The sequence below is a fragment of the Opisthocomus hoazin genome, chromosome 6 (genome assembly GCF_030867145.1).
Source record: "Opisthocomus hoazin isolate bOpiHoa1 chromosome 6, bOpiHoa1.hap1, whole genome shotgun sequence".
NCBI classification, from domain to species: domain Eukaryota; kingdom Metazoa; phylum Chordata; class Aves; order Opisthocomiformes; family Opisthocomidae; genus Opisthocomus; species Opisthocomus hoazin.
The window spans coordinates 20695668-20709820 of record NC_134419.1 but is presented as its reverse complement, the minus strand read 5'-3'; the positions used below and the strand labels follow the sequence as shown (position 1 = coordinate 20709820).

The 14153-nt window shown below is 41.5% G+C and overlaps 1 long non-coding RNA gene across 2 annotated transcripts in view; it reads right to left on the bottom strand.

Moving 5' to 3' along the window:
• The window catches only part of LOC142361695 (uncharacterized), a 76599-nt gene that overhangs the window by 36396 nt on the left and 26050 nt on the right, over positions 1-14153 (bottom strand). For both annotated transcript variants that reach the window (XR_012764340.1, XR_012764339.1), the window contains exon 2: positions 10738-10951. This is a non-coding gene — a long non-coding RNA (uncharacterized LOC142361695). The remainder of the gene's footprint in view (positions 1-10737; positions 10952-14153) is intronic.

Here is a 14153-nt window from a genome sequence, read left to right as displayed (position 1 = left end):
TCAACAAGTGAGCTCTAAGTCAGAAGCGACAGGTCACAACCTGGACTCAGAAAGTACCCTCTCTCAGGACAGCACCTCAGCACATGTTTAAAGTATACTTCTGCACTTCAAGTGTAGCTAAGTGTATGTTACCTGCTGCTGATTTTTGTGCCGAAGAACGATGGTTTCAAGTATGTGCTTAAATCAGAGTCAGAATCCTTCACTTCTTCGTTGAGCAATTAGTGTCAAGTCAGGGAAGGGGAGCACATTTTTAATGTGTGAACATATGCCCAGAGAGAGTAGGACTGAGCCCAAAACTCATCAGATATGGTCCTGACTATTGCCTGAGGGTAACTTTCAAGTTGTGTCAGCCTGGCCCAGATTCGAAGGAGTAACTTTGGGCAGACAGGCAGAAGTAACCTGCCAGCCCCGAGAGCCATTCGTTATGTCCTCCCTGACACGGAAGGAAGCAGGTTAATTTTGGTTCAGACAGCCCAGCAAAATCCTACTCCCTACTCATACTAAGTGAAACATTCTTCAAGGCTTGTTTTGAAAAGTTGCTGGGGGAGGGGAATATAATGGTTAAATAACTGTTTGGTTTTGAGTTGTTATCAATCATCATGGCAAACAGCTACTGATAACTGAAAAAATTGGATGTGTTCAGAGAGGAAGTATACCTGGGGAGAGAGTTATAAACATCCTTCAAAAAAAGAATCCTCTGTGGAGAGCCAGTTTTTATTCCTTGCAAACACATATCCCAGGCACTCTGGCACTTTCTGAATAAACATTTTCACTGCCTTAATTAAGGCAATACAGCTAAGCCATCACATCCAGCTAAGTTAATGTCACTTCTGCTGAACAATAATGGCAAAAGTATTATTCCCCAAAAGTTGGGAGAGGGAGAGTTTACAAACTATTTATTTTCTAGTCTGTCCTTCATGATTCTTGTGTGAGACCAAGTTTGTGGTCTCTTCAGTACTGAAACTCACTGAGCTAGAAAATGTAAGACTAGAAACATCCAGTCATCAATCCCTGCTAGAACATCATTTTAGAAGACGCACAATAAAAATTTTATTGGTTTCAAAAGCTGAAGTCTGATATCACCATTCTCTCTTCTCTCCCCCCTCCTTTTCTAGGCATACAGTGATTCCTTGGTTTTAGAAGGAACTGCTTCTATCACAACAGTTGAAATTCTGGTAAAAATACCAAATTATACAGAAGGAAATGACAGTGCTCTAGGCTTTAGTGTTTGCAGGCAGAGAGCAATGCCTCGTGTTTCAAGACAACAACATAAGAATACTACTCTGCATCTTGTATACAGCAATTTTAATCAAAGGATCTGAAAATATTTATGAACGTAAAGGACAATATCCACCAGAGCATGAGCAGAATTGTCCAGCATCACAGACAAAAACAACACTGCAAAAATATCCCTGACAGCAATGGGCAGTGTGTCCTGGAGCCTTCCAACAAAATAACTGTTTCTTTCAGTAAGAAACCAGCCTGGAGATCCTCTCGCCTGTGGTGGGCCCCAGCATTGCAAAGCTGAGGGGCCAAGACCATGCTTAGAGTTCAGGCATGAAATAAAAGCATAACAAATTTTTAAGTGCAATGAAAACAGTTTCTGGAATTATTTAAATGTCCCTTTATGACATCTTCTTCCCAGCATCAGCAGAGTGCTGGAGCATGAGGAGTACGTCAGCCTAGTAGCCTCTAGATTAATTCTAAGACTATAGAGGAGATAAGACTTTATATGCATATAAGGGTCCTGACCAGAAGGTTAATTCTGAATTTAAGTAACCTGCAAAGGAGAAGGAGGAAGGAAGACATATGTCTTCTTTCATTTCTTTCAAAGATGCATTCAACAAAGCCCTGGATTTCGCAGCTTACTTTTGCTTACACACATGTGCCTTCTTAATTTTGATTTTTCTGCTTAAATTAATTATACTTAAAATAGTTAGATTTCTATAGTAGCTGCCTTTGTCACAGAGACATAAAAACTGCCTTCTCTGTTTAATACTATGAAATTCTTGTAGGTAACTCCCATTAAAGATATTTTTTACCCTTAGCTCTTAAAAGTACCAAAAACTTAGAATAAATTTCCCAGATAGCATCTGGAGATAATACCTCTGCCCTCAAAACAGTAACAACAAGAATAATTGTCTCCCTTTTAAGCTGATCTTAAGATGGAGAAAATGTGAAACATGCAGAAAATGCAATTATAAATCTCAGCAGCTTCTAAGGAACATACCTTTGAGGGAGGGTTCTCCTAACCCAAGGCACCATGACAAGCAGGACTGGAGTCACCTTAGATAGATCTGTGCTAGCTCAAGGCACTTTGTGTGCACACTAAATCCTATTTTATGCCCTGTGGCTACAGAGCTGGGGCCTGGCTGTGCCTGCCATGGGAAGGGGGGAGGAGAGGACTGGAGATGGAGAGAGAGGAGACAGCTTTGGAAACTAGACTTCCTACTCTCGCACCACAGTGATGAAAGGGCTTGGGGACAGACACTGGGATGTCCCTGCCCATAGCCGCCACCCTCAGTCAGCTCTTGGCACAGCAAAGGAGGCACAAGGCCACAGCTGGTTTGCCACAGAAGGAAAACAGCTGCCCAAGGCAATGGCTTTTTTTTTTCCTATACTGAGTGCATGCACTAAGCTGCAAGAGGTCCTGCAGAGTCTGGCTGCACAGGCTCTGCATGGCTGTGACCCCACACCCCTGGCAAACACAGGAGGCAGAGAGCAAGCCTCTACCCTTGGGTCTACCTCAGCAAGCAGCACCCACCCCAACACATGCGCTTTCCCCTGCCATACCACCATTTGAGTGGATTTAAACATTCACCCAGCTAGTCCAGCCGAGCCCCACCAGCCTACAGCATCACGGTCATTTGTGCTCAGGTGCCCTACTCTCGGGCTACCTCAGACAAGTTTACATGAACTGTAGCTGCACCTTTGAACTTCAGCGCAGGCATAAGGAATTAGCTGAGGTGACTTGCCTGGCCAATGCACCCTCCTGCTGCTGGCACCATTGCTGGGACATCTGTCCTCTGCAGGACACACATCCCTGGAGAGACGCCTTTGTCGCCCCTCTTTCTGACCTGAATCTCTCATGTCACACCTCCTGAGGCACAGCAGAGAAACCTGGCCAGATGTTTCAATTTCCTTGCATTCACAGCTTTGATTGCATTAGACTAGACAGGATTTCTCCACTGGCACTACCCAGGGGTAATGTGAAATGAGTTATGAACATTATCCACTCTGCGGTGTACATATCTGATGCTGAGAAAGCCTTAATAGGGTCAAGTGGAATTTCATGCTTGAAGAATCTCATACGCTTGGACAGGACCCAACTTCAGAAAATGAGTTGGTTGTGTCTCTGTACAAAGGCTCTGGAGATGTAGCTCCTGGTAGAAAGCAACTGCCAGCTGAGGAAGCCTGGCATGATCCGTCCTGAAGGGAACTGCTGCGTGAGGAGGCAGCTTTCTGTCATTTAGTTTATAAACCATTTGGTGCATTAAATGGCTCTTATGATTTTTGAAAGAGTGACTCTAGTGCCTAGTGTGTTTGGTTCATTTATTGAAACAGGTAACCTGATCTACAAAGGAAAGAAAAAATATGAGCTTTAGTTTCTGAGCAAGTGGTAGCTATGACTCAGCTCTTTGCACAATCTCAACATTTCAGACATTTAACAGAGAGCAGAGGGTTCAGCATCTCTTCCTAAATCCAAAGCTGAAGGTTTTAATAAAATCCTCTAAATTGTTCAGTGAGCATCAGTGAAACCTCGCTCCTGCGCACATCTCTTCCCCAGGTGAGTGCCTGCAGGCGGCTCCAGCTTCTGATCTGGTTTAACACAGCGCTGCCCTTACTGGTGTATCAGAAGGCTTTTCAGATGCCCTATTTAAACACATAAGGACTTGATGCCTTTGAAATCTCCACCCCCAGTCAAACGAGACTGACACTGACTGAACCCAACAGGTCCAGAAGTGACAGGGAGAGAGAACAGTCAGACTGAAAGAGCAATCGCATAATGTCTCATTTTGTTGAGAAATCAGGTAAAAATCGTTAGCTAATTAAGATGATCATTTTTGCAGTCGAAACACAATATGTTTTTATTGACTGCTGTATGCATAATCAATACTAATATTTTGCATTGCTGTGGTGCTTTTCGCATGCAGCATGCCCTGATTTAATCACTGACCAAGCAATACCGAGGATGAAATTCTGATGCCTGCACAGTTTTTACATAACAGAAGACTTGTCTAACAAAGCCTGGAATGGGAGGAGTTAACACATAGTGCACACTTATCACAAAAGAATGGGTAATTGTCTTAAGATAAAATATGTTTCTTTTCTTTTAAGCGCAATAGCCCACCCATTATGCACTCCATCACATCTACATGCCAAAGATTTGATCCAAGCCCACTCATTCAGCTACACTTATTAACTTTGCTTTGTGTAAATTTGTGGATTTAATAACAGAGGAACTTTGGGAGCAGAGTGTCCAGCAATCCATTTACTGCTGGCAGAGGCCCATTACCACATGCTTCAATGGAAAGTACAAGCAACCCTTCGTAGACTTATAGGGAATAGCCTGTTCAGAGAAAATGCCCTAATTAGTCAGAAGATAGCTTGTACCCTGAAGCACAGGAGACATTGGAAGGTAATTAAATATAAAAAAAATTAACATGTAGTTCATGAACCGCACAAGCAAGATGAAACAGTGCCTGGTAGCACTGAAGCAAACTATTCTAGTCGCACAGAAATTAATACTTTTGTTATTAATGTGACCTTTTCCTCAGCCCCATTTTAAGTCTGCAAGAAAAGGAGAAGTAAGGATGAGAATACAGGAGCAACTGCAAGAGATGCCGAGACTCGCCAGCAACAAACATGGTGTGAGGAGGAGGCAGAGATGGCAATCGCTGCTCAGCGCCGACCAGGTACCCGTCGGGGCCCGATGAGGGCATCATTGCTGTGCCTGCTCCTGCCCAAATCCCATGGGAAACACATCAAATAGAATACCAGATTGTTTCCACTTTAAAGAAAAAGGAGGAAAGGACTCCAAACAGCAGCTGAAGTTACTCAAGGAAACAAGAAAAAAAAAACAAAAGAATGCATTATGAAGGAGGGCATCATCTAGGAAACATGCCAGACATGCTGGATGGGTGCAGGGGAGGGCAAGGAGGGATGTAGAGACAAGTAGTTGAAATGTGAATTTCCTACTGTACTCCAGTAATGTCCTAACTCAGAAGTCAGGATGAAGAGACGTAGAAAGAGTCAAAGACATACAGGAGCCTGACAAGCTAATTAAAAGGAAACACTGAAAGGATGAGAGACTGGCAAAATGATCTTGACAGTATAATATGAGAGGTAAAGCGTGTGTGATACAGATCATGAGAATAACAATGGCATCTCAAGTGCAAATACACACTTCTCCCCACCAAACCACAAGTATGAGTAAACTCAGAACCGTATTAAAGCCTGCAGTGTTTGCCAATAGCCTTCACCAGCAGTGCACGTCAAGTTGTTGGTTTTTCCCAAGCTGCCACTGAAAATCCAGGAATAAAACCTCGTAACACCAATGTAGTGTTAAAAGGCAGGCATTCTTTATTGCAGCGCATGGGGGATAATTCCACCAAACGTGCATACCTCATACTTTTTCCACGCAGTTTATATAGATCAAAAATACACATTTATTTTATTCATGCATATTCAATATTATTCTCTTTGGCAATTGGTGTAAACTTTCTCGCTTCCTATGTAAATTATTGCACAGATTCAGTTACCTTCTTCTGTTGTTCCTTTTTGAGTAGGTGGCATTACCTGAGCAGGGGACCAGGGAGTCGGTGGTCACGATCTCCCCCTGCCGGAATCACCTTTTACCTACTCGGCTCACAATCTTGGCAATCCTGGTCAGTTTCTTCAGTCTGCTTCACAAAACCACACTCCATCATTCTCTCCTGACAGAAACACATTACCTGTTCTTTTGTTAACATTAATGATTACTTAAAGACTAGACTTTCTGTCCCCAGACCTGATGTCCAGATGGGTAGGGCTGTACAAGGGACATAGCAGCATTGTTCTTGATCATGGTTAACTAATTCCATCACCCTGGTTACAAAGCCACACTTCATTTTGCAAGGACGGGACATTTTTGGGGGGAGGCAGGGTTTGTATCTTCTTGCCCCAAGCCCCAGGTATCTTTCCTCTTGGGCTATAATGTCTTGTCACAAATGTCCCTGGGCAATGCCTCTTCTCCCTATCAGGTGTTCAACAGAGGACCTCAATTTGTGCTACGAAACTCATCCCACTTTTACACTTCAGTGTGCACAGTGACCTGTTTCTGCTAGTATAATAGTCTAATCCTTGGCTCTGTTGAGAGTGCCTCCTAATTTTTATCATTTTATCTACCCAAGAACATTGATTTCTTTCAGCTCTGCTATTATTTTTCAAACTGTAAATCAGATCTCCTCTGGGAGTCCTTGTGAAATACATTCTCCTATTGTCACTTCTACTGTTTTTCTTTGCAATTAAACTTTTAAGTTTTAATTCCTTGGCATTGCTTACAGCCCTGATATGTGATTTCAGACCCTTCTTCCACATGAGCATTTCTCTTGCATTTTGACTCCATGAGGCATGGTTCCAATGTCCCAGACAAGCACTGTGACCACTGGGTTCAGCAATCTCTGCTGGGTGACCATCCTTCCTGCTTCGGTGGAAAGTCTGGAAATTTTGCGGGAGGAACAGAGGCGAATTTCAAAATCTCAGTATTTCTCTCAGGAACACATTTCCTATGCCATTTCAATTTTCATGATTTATAAACAGAGCAACAAAACCTGGGGAGCGCTGAGGAGGCAGAGCGGGGTGATTACCTCACCAGACCTGCAATCCAGCTCTGTTCCTGCTCCTGGTATCTGATACAACAAAGGCACACTCGGCTAATCCCCACTGGCAGCTACCATTTTGGCTTCTGGTTCCAGTTGCAACACAAGGCAGGTAACACCCCTTTAAATGCCTGGGAGATTCACGTGAAAAGAAATATGGGCACCTAACTGGAAAAAAGCCCTGCAGAGCCATAAATCCCAAGTTAAATTAGGAAAGACCTTCTCTTGCAGTACTGCAGGCAAAGAAAAAAGTGAATATATGTATAAATGGTGACAAGTTGCATGTTTACAGCCGCTCGTCTTTGAGCAGAATACCTTTTGTCTTCAATAAATATACACAGATTTTTATATATATCAATGCAGACATACAAAGCGATCAATAATACTGCTCAAACAGTAGATAGCAAGCCTGAATAAGTAATTTTATCAGGAGTTTATCAAACTATAAACATGAAAGCCACAATGTTGTCTTAAAAAGCTATTCACAGCCAGTATAAATTAGGAATGCCACAGCTAACCAAGGCATTACAAGTGTACAAAAAAGCAGACCTCACCTTAGGTATTAAAAGACCACCACAATTATTTGCCTGTTATTCAGACTATCTGTTATAGATGCTCATGTGTCTGCACTGTCTGAAGGAAGCTGAGGTCTGGCAGCCTTGGGTTACAGCTCATCTCAGTTCCCCGCTGCAGGTTTGGACGCAGACCTCACAATCGGTTCCTACATCAGCTGGCTCAAAAGTCTGAAGTAGGTGGTTGGAAAACAGCCTAGCCCGGAGCCTCAACAAGAGCTGATCTCAGCAGGTGCTCAGCCCATCCCTCTCCCACCACAGTCAGTCCTTGGTATTTTCAATCACAAGCTGGAGTCCCCAGAATCATAAGATTTCCAAAAAGTTCATTTATTTAGAGCCACAGGACTGGCAAGAATAGGATTATTTTATGCGTAGACCCTATGCTCACCCTCTCGTGCCTCCTCCTGCAGTTGCACCCCAGAGCAAGCTGGTTCCTCTTCTCCCCACTCTTGGGGCAGAGCATGGGCTCTCCACCCCCTGGCTTCGGCTCAGGGGCCCAGGCAGGCCAGGGGACTGGGGGAAAGCCAGCGTGATGCCTTATGGCTTCCTTCACCAACCGCTTGCTGAGCAAAGCGGAACTCTGCTTCTACCTCCTTTCTAACCCAAAAAACAGTTTATATCAGTTTACGTTTCCAAGGCTATCATGGAAAGGAAAAGTGCCAGAAAGTTATTTTTTTAAAAACGAAAGCCTACTTTACATGTTTAGCTTCTCCAAATAAACGCAGCCTACACCACGTTTTGAGAGGCCCAAAGTCTAGCTCTGCACAAGTGAGAGAAAAACTCAGGGCCTAAATTGTCTTGAAATACATGTTGAGTGTCTGTGATTACCCATGGAAACGTGCCATAACACGCGTCAATCTAATTTTGGAAGCAAAATGTCCAACCCGATGGTGTATTGCTAATTTTTCCTCCTTCCCTGCGATTCTCTGCAAACCCTGTCATTCCCTCCATCTCTCCATGTCTGCAGCCATCAGAGGCGCTGACTCCTGCGCATTTAGCATTTGGATGAGCTTGACAAAATCCAGCACTTCTGATCAATGCCAGTGCTGCCAAAGGAGGTCTTGACGACATTTACAGACTACAGGAGTTTGCGCCTTCCTTTTCTCTGCCTCTCCCTAACCACGTCTCCGCAAAATGTCCCAAGCCATTGTTTTCTGTTTCTGTCACGATGCCATTAACCTAATTAACCACAGGAAACAAAGAAATTGAGACAGTGTTTAATATGCTGAATTTCCAGAATGACTTGCTGCAGCTTTTGTCTGCAGACAAGAGGATGCCATAAGAAAAGGAAAACTGAAAGTTTATCTAAATTAATCTGTGAGAAACAGAGATAAGAAACAAAGACAAACACTCATTTAAAAAGCCTTATTAATTTCCTCATTAGCCTTGATTTTTTTGAGAAAAATGTATTTACAGTTTGTTAAACATTCAAGATTTAAATTTTCAGCATTATGCAGATCTATCATTACACAGCAGAGATATTAAAATGTAAACGTATTGTAGTTTATGCAATTTTTTTAAGGAGGTGGTCATCACTCTTTTAGTATGTATTTGTCTGGTTTATCAAGTTTAACAATTGTGGTGTGTCTCTGGACTATGGGGCTAATATAATTAAATCCTATTAACACATCAGGAATAAAATCCTTTAATAGGCACATGAGGCTTTGAGAGGCAGCTCATTCCTGAGCAGATTTAATATCCTTAAATTAAGCAAGTGTGAATGGGAGGATGAATCTTATTAAAAACTTAAATCTGATTATATTTGAAAATTATTGGTTTCTTAATGTAATAAATTATCCAATACAGACTAGAACAAATAATATATCCTAGCTTCGCATAACTCCACTCTATAACAAGTGACAAACGAAATTAAGAATGACTGTGGGGCAAAAAGGAAGGTCTTTTTATAAAAGTCATTTCGCATAATGAAATACTTAAATCATTTTAACAAACACTGGGGGAGGGGATGGAAGATATATGTGCAGATGAGGGCATTAGAACAGGACTCATTTTTTCTCTTCAAAAAGGGAACGCAAAGACAGTCGGATTGGGGTATTTTTCCTCTAAAAATGCCATTCTGACGAATTTGCTGTAAATTTTGAAAAGAAAAGCTGAAGCTTCTGTTGGTGGGAGCTGATTCCTTTTCCAGAAGGCTAATGCAAATGTAAACCATCTGCCACACATTCTGCTGATAAAGCTGTACTTCCGAACAATGGACCAACAGCACTGGAATACTAAAACATTAGCTCAATATTGGGAAAAAGTTTTGAAAGAGATTATAACTTCCAGAAAACAGAGGTATTTTTACTGTCCCTTCATGCAAAGAGAAATTACATAGTATATATACATGTATACACCCACTTTTCCTTATGTAACATATACAGAGCATAAGTCAGGAATACTGAGGAAGAGGTAAGGGTGGCTCTTAACAGGATCCTGTGCTAAGATATAAATCACATTGAATCTCTTAAGTAAACAGAAAAACCTCAAAGCTTATAAATTGTACTGCTACTTTAAATGAAAACTGGAGATTGCCATTACTCATTGACTACCGAGTATGTTTATGTCTCTTCCTTTTAACATTTGGTCATTGCAAAATATTTGCAAGTAACAGCCAAGCGAGCAGTAGTTTGACAATCAGCAGACTGAGGTCTTTAATCGGGACAGGGGACACCATCCAAATCCTAATGAATCAAATGGAAAGCCCCAGTAGATTTTTAATATGGTCCTACGTGACACATCTATGAATAGAAGAACTGGGGACCAGAAAGCTTTCCTTCCAAATCAGGCTAACCAAAATAATTTTCTGTGAATGTATGCAAACAAAAACAGGTAACCTGAAGAAAACACCATAAAAATGTTTTTTATAGAGATTAAATAACATGCCACATGTTATTTAACTACTGATTAAATAACATGCCACAAGATGGTTTCTTAAACTACTCTGATGCTGGTACGCACCAATACAAGAATCTGTAGTGAGAAAGTTTATGATATTTCTATCGCATAATACAGCAGCTTAAAAGCATTCCCATTTCGCCACTGTAAAATACTCGAGTGCATTCCACGCTTAGCATAGGTCATCGTGTATGCATGCACCACAACAGATCTGGATACAATGTAACATGATCTTAAAATGCTAATGGATTAACAAGAAGCCTTCAGTACCACAAGTTCCCTCAAGTGTGTCAATTATTCAGGCATCGAGCTGGGGGTGAGAGGACAAAATTGTATCAGCACAAGCTAAAATTTCTCTAAAATGCAATACCAGTAATGTAAGAAATTTTTTTTTTTTTTTTACTTACCTGCCTACCAGAGCAGATGTTGTTTCAAACTGTAAGCAGGCAGCAGTAAAAGGAAGCCTCAGTAACCCAAATCTCAGAGATATTTACATGATTCTGCAAGTCCACCTCCACATGCACTTGCATAATTTGAATGTCTTTTTAGGTTAAAAGCGTCATTTAATTGCAGAAAACAGATAGAATTGTGGCTTCTTTAACAGTAGTTGTCTTGCTCTTCCTAAAAATGCAGGTTAAAAACAAAAAAAATCACAATTAGTCTTCCTGCAATTATTGTCTCAAATTGTATGTGTATGTTAGATTACCAGCAATTTCCCCCCATTCTCTTTTACTTGTTTAAGGAAAAGAGCAGACACATGTGCGTTCAATAAACAAAATAAGTTATTCTAGAGTAACTCTCCCACACCACCACCTTTGGTTGACAATACTCATTTCTCTTTAAATCTGAGGCAAAAAAAATCTCAAGAGTTCTGGTTGTTTCTTAGATGGATGACAGATTTTGTTCTAATTAATCTAGAGCACTGTGTATAGAAACGACTGCAAAAGCAAACATGTCTATTAACAAAAAGCAGTGATTACTGCTTGGCATTTAGCCAGTAACTCTACATAAGCAATGAATTGATGCCTGCAACTGTCTCAGTGCCATATGGGTTCTGCTGTAGCAATGAATTGGATCCAACGCAAGGTTAAGATGTGTCAAATTTAACTGGGGTTTAATTGATACTGGTAAAGAGGCTCTAAATAAAGAAACAGTGTGTGTGCTATTAGAAACAGGATGTATGTCAGCCTACATTCCCCAGCTTGTTGGCAATAAAACTATGCTAAGATATCCAAAGGAGTTTCCAAACTCTTTTTTCTTTTTTCTCCTTTTTTTTTTTTTTGTTGTAAAAGAAACAGAGAAACAAAAACTTTAGGTTAACAGGTTTACTAGCAGTTAATTGGAACTGAAGGACAGAACACTAATCAGGTATACAGTGTTACCGTCCTCACGTTTCTGTTTTTTACATCCTAACAGATCTCTTTTCACAGCAATGCCAGTCATTTTGCCTGACCGAAAATCCAAGGTAATGTTTCCATTCACTTATGAAAAATATATCCCTAAATTACACGAGTGGCGAGACTGCACAGCTTAATATTTGAGAGCCAGAAACGGTAAAGTTACCTCCAAGAAAGATTATCTTTTATTGAAAAGCAACAAAATACTGTATGACCCCTGACCAGCCTCAGAAGTTATTCATTGTGTATGATCGTTATTTTTGTTCCACTGACAGCTTTGGTGCAATGAGCCTTTTATACAGAGTGACACATACTTAGAGTGTAAAGACCTGAATTGCTCAGTGGGAGTGGATTAGCGCCTGGCCTGGGAACCAGGGAGCTGCAGGGAGTTATTCCCACCCCTTTTGTGTCTGGAGCGAGCCAGCGACAATGGGATGCTGCAAACATTGATGCCGGCCCCTCAGCCCGGGACCACAAGCCTGGCTGGCTCCCACTCCGTGAAGGCCCTGCTCCCTCACTGTCACCAAACCTCACCCCTCATGGCAGCAACATCCAAAAGAAACCCAGCACCAGTCACCTGCCGAGCCCCTTCCAGCCATCTCTGAAAATGCCACGGCGTCTAGGCTGCATCCAGAGCCTCGTCTCCTGTCCAGGCTCAAATCATGCCAGGCCTGAGCTTCTAAAGTGCCGCTGTCCTCAGCGGAAAATGATGCTATCCAAAACAGCAGCCCCGCTCCGCAGACCTCAGGTGAGGAAATGGAGGTAAAGTGACACAGAAAGAGGAATGGAAACTGCTGTTGGTTTGCAGCCTTCCCTTGAACAACATTCCCTCCTTCTTCTTCCCCAGCAAGGAAGACAACGGCAACAGGAACAACACTCTTGAGTTTACCAGTTTTCAACATTAAGTTCTCTGAAAATAAAGATGACTGGCCTTTAATCTTCAGTTCTCACAGGATCAGGCCTGAAGATACTGCGTATAAATACTTGGTGGGAGGCAGCAAAGACAACAGAGCCAGACTCTTCTTAGTGGTGCCCAGTGAAAGGATGAGTGGTAACAGGCACAAGCAGAAACACAAGGCATTTCACTTAAGCATAAGAAAAAAAATATTTTTACAGTGGGAGTGATCAAACACTGGAACAGGTTGACCAGAGAGGTTGCGGAGTCTCCATCCCTAGAGATCTTCAAACACAGCTGGCCACGGTCCAGAGCAACCGGCGGCAGCTGACCCTGCTGTGAGCCAGGGGTCAGACTGGATGGTCTCCAGACATCCCTTCCCATCTCAGCCACTCTGTAATTTGGTGATTCTGTAAATTAGCATCATTTTGACACTGAGCCAAAGCTCACCTTTCATGATACAAAAAAAATATTGATAAAGAAAGCTTGTAAGTAAAAATATGGAACTGAGGCATTTTTTAAGACTCCCTGTCTTCCACTTGTTACATTTCCAAAGATATACTGCTTCCTTCTAACTGTTCCTCATGTTCAAGTGGCAGCAACCCATAAATACCCTTCCTTAAAACTGCTTTGATTTACTTCCTTCAAAAAGAAAAAAGAAAGAAACCACCCATGCTGAGACCATGCTGAACCTGTGCTGGCTCAACGACATCTATCTTCTGTACTTTAAATTTTGGTTTGGAATTAGGTCACTTCTTCACCTCACATTTGAGCAATGCCCAACGTAGTGAGGTCCATGTTGAAAGCCAGGATTTCTAGGCATATCTCCACTAGCAGTAATAATTACTTTATTCTAAGAACAAACTTGGTATGTGAAATTATTCATTAATATCTTTGCTTCTGCCTCCAAGACAAGAATATTTCAAGTGTTTATGACTAATTTGGCATTTATACATCAAATTGTATTGTTTATTTGATAGCCTTTAGTCTTTTTACCTTGACATTGAATTCTTGCAATATTCTATGGCTGTTCTGACAACTTTTTAGCATAATATTTTATTGTGCAACTAACTTATCTTGATAATTATTTTGATGCAATTTTGGTACCTTTTGCCATAAGTGGAAAATGTTTTCTAGTAATTGTAGCCATTTCACTTTGCTTTGCTGGCAATGTTTTAATCCCATAGGTAGCTTTCTGCATTGTTTTTAACCCTGCAGGGAGTAATGACTGTGTGACATACTCAGCAAAGGAACCATTTACAGTAAAAGGACATCACTCCATTACTTACACTAAGAAACAAAGACACAAGACAGGGGAATAGAATAAAACTAACTGTATCTATACTGCTAATGTTTGAAATTTGTCAGAAAGGCGTAACAGAGTTGTTGTTCTCTGTATGCAGACAGTGGAATCAATACTGTACTACAAATAAACCTATGACAAAGAAGAAAAAGTTGTTTGTTGCGTATTAATGTTCCGTAATACTACGTGCTCTATATATTTCAAGTACAATGCAAACCCCTGTCTCGT